The 3,279-nt window shown below is 40.4% G+C and overlaps 1 long non-coding RNA gene across 1 annotated transcript in view; it reads left to right on the forward strand.

The window, feature by feature from the left end:
• Positions 1–778: 778 nt before the first annotated feature.
• Positions 779–3,279, forward strand: part of LOC106725804 — an 8,825-nt gene continuing 6,324 nt past the window's right edge. Inside the window, exon 1 of the long non-coding RNA XR_001361782.1 lies at positions 779–864. This is a non-coding gene — a long non-coding RNA (uncharacterized LOC106725804). The remainder of the gene's footprint in view (positions 865–3,279) is intronic.

Here is a 3,279-nt window from a genome sequence, read left to right on the forward strand (position 1 = left end):
GGTACAAACTCAGTAGGAGGTGTGCAGGAGGCAGTTGACCAATGTTTCTCTCTCATCGATGTTTCTAACTCTCTATCCCTTTCCCTTCCTCTCTGTAAAAAATCAATAAAATATCAATAATAATAAAAGTGTAATATGCTCATTAGCCCAGATGTCCTTCCGGATGACCTTCTGGACGAAGCCCAGGTCCCAGTGCCTGCCAGCAGCCAGAGGGATGCCCGGATCCCCGGTGCCAGAGGGAAGCTGGTGCTGGCATCCAGGGGAAGAAAGGCCTACTCCTTCATGAATTTCATGCATTGGGCCTCTAGTATTTTCTTTTTTAAAACAGGAGTGGAAGGCCATCACTTAGGAAGGACAATCCTGGACGTTTTAGAAAATGAATTTAAATACACTGTGATTTTATAAAGTTCTTTGAACCTCCATAGCCATAGCCAGTTTTACATGGGATGTTTGGAGTAAAAACCTGGAAAGGAACACCAGCCTTCTGAGATAGGTCTAAAAGATTCATGAGCCATCCTTCATGCCCAAGGAAGATGTTGCTACAGCTTTCAAATACATCTTCTTGTTGTTTTATAGTTTCCAATTTAAGTAAATATGATGACTGGTTACATGCAGCTCTCTTTATTATCACCACCAGTTTTGACTCTTGCTTTGTCTGGACTAATCAGATGTCTATGTCCTAATATCAATAACGTATTACCTTATTTATTTATTCAAAGTGAGCTATGTGTTGACTCCCTAGAGCACTACTCATTGGCCAAAATACACTTGTAGGGAGTATTTATTTCTCAGCAGCACATCATTCTCTGTAATCCATGCAGTTATATCAGAAGTGGATTTTGCTTCATCAGTTGACGTGTAACAGTGAGTAGTGAAAACGTAAACATAGAGCCTCTTTCAAGTCTTACCCTCTCTTCAGCATACAATGTATTTATTTCTTTCTCCTCAATTTTCTGTTTTTCTTCTTTTCTTTTGGACTCAGGGCAAGAATAAGGAAAACACATGACATTTTTTCTTTATACAAGTACTTTCTCCTATATTCACTAAGGAGATACAAACAATATATGACTCGCCAGTCCCGAGATCCTATGTAAAAATGCATCTCACACTCTACTCTTTGCTCCTTATTTCTGTAACAAAATAGCTTGTTCTCTCTTAAGACTGTGAAAGACATACTAAATATAATAAGTAGTTAAAAGGAGTTATGTTAGAATGTTTTTTGGGCTGCCTGACACTCCGAATCAAGAATTCCTGGAATTGGTGCTTTTTGGTGCGTGTGTCCATGTGATACAGTATAAATTCTTCCTCACCACACTCCAAAGGTTGAGTTATCCAAGGTTTTTCCTGGAAAATTTCATAATAGCAAAGTCATAACGATCTTTTAATTGGAGATCAAATAACATTTCACAAAGCCTTCTCTGGAGGTTGAGATAAACATTCATTGAAACAGTAATATAGTTCCCCCCCCACCCTTTTTTTAAGTGTGATCGGTAGAATTGTTAAAATGCAAATTTCCAGGACACACTTTCTAGAAATTCTAATCCTATCAGTCTGTTATAGGGCCTAGAATATGAACATTTACCAAAACCTAGGTTATTCTAATGCAAGTGATGTTTCTACTCTTACTGAGCAAAATTCTCACCTCTGACTTTCCTCTATAGGTCAGATGATTTAGGTTGTTTGTAAAAGAATTAAATGTTGTTTTTTGACATGCAATTTAGGCAAAGCCATATTTGCAACTTTGAGAAATTCATTTTCTAGGTGTGCACAGAAAATATTTAAAAGTGCACGACTAACATATGTGTTGGTTCTACACCTAGTGTTATTAGAACTTCTGGGATTTCCTCATCTATTTAACATTCAAGAATAGATTTCTCGCCCAGTTGGTGTGGCTCAGTGCTTGAGCGTCAACCTATGAACAAGGGATCATGGTTTGATTCCAGGTCAGGGCACATACCTGGGTAGCAGGCTCAATTCCCAGAAGAGGGCATGCAGAGGCAGACAATGGATGATTCTCTCTCATCATTGATGTTTATTTATGATTTCTGATAAAAATTCATTTGGAAAATGTAATAATAACTGTCCGGAGCCAGCTTAGCCAAGGGTTTGGAAGCCTGAGTGAGGGTGGTGAAAGGAAGAAGAAATGACAGACAAAGAGAATAATCAGGGTCTAGGTGGATCTTCCTGTGCCTGGCTGAGGCCACAGAGAGAGATCCAGAGGCAAGCTGAGCCTTTATTTTATAGCCAGAGGTAAACAAGGTAGTGGTCACCATAGTTACAATGTTCTACAAGGTAGTCACCACAGTTATAATATTCTGTGAGTTTCACTTGTTTGGGCAGCACTTGCCACATCTCCCTCAGCCCATTAGCTTCCTAGTAGAGATCTAGGGAATGTCATAAGGTCAAGCCTAATTATGCTAAGAGGACTGTGCCCTCTAAGCTGGGACTTGTTTGTGGCTTTGCCAACAGGTGAGTCTGAGGCTTAACCCTATAGCCACGCCCTACAAAAAACCATACAGTATCTTGCAACTATGTGAGGATGACATCTCCAAAGTAAAACCGGTTGGTGTTACACACAGAGCATATTCCACAATTTATTTGAAATGGCAGACAGTTCCCAAAGCCTCAGAAGGGGGGCAGGAAGGGAGGGTAAGAGATCAACTGAAGGACTTGTATGCATGCATATAAGCATAACAAATGGACATAAGACACTGGGGGGTAGGGGAGGCCAGGGGATTGTCAAGGGCAGGGAAAAAAAGGAGACATATGTAATACTCTTTGTAATACTTTAAGCAATAAAACAATTAAAAAAAGGAAAAGAAGCTTCAGGGACAACAGATTATTTCTGTTCCAGAAAAAAAAAAAAGTACGTTTATTGGAGAATTTCATATCTACACTAATAAAAGAGAAACATGGTAATTAGCTTACGACCGCTACCCTTCCCATTGGCTAATCAGCATATACTTATGCAAATTAACTGTCAGCCAAGATGGCGGCCGGCAGCCAGGCACTGAAGCGAGCAGGGAGGCTTGCTTGCTGCGGACTCCAACATTCCTCGCCTCACTTGCCAGCCTCTCAGTTGCAACTCTAAGCAACTATATACTATGTTGCAAATAAGAAGCTAAACAAAACCCCAGAAAAGGGCTTCCATTCAGCCAGGCTCGGACCGCAACATTGTATCTATGTTTTCAGCAGCGAGGCCTCAGAGCTAAAGCTGGCCCAGAATAAAAAAAAAAGAGAGAGAAGAAAACAAGGAGCGGTTGGAAGCTTTAGTCACTC

The sequence above is a fragment of the Myotis brandtii genome, unplaced genomic scaffold, assembly GCF_000412655.1.
Source record: "Myotis brandtii unplaced genomic scaffold, ASM41265v1 scaffold1890, whole genome shotgun sequence".
Classification (NCBI taxonomy): Eukaryota; Metazoa; Chordata; class Mammalia; order Chiroptera; family Vespertilionidae; genus Myotis; species Myotis brandtii.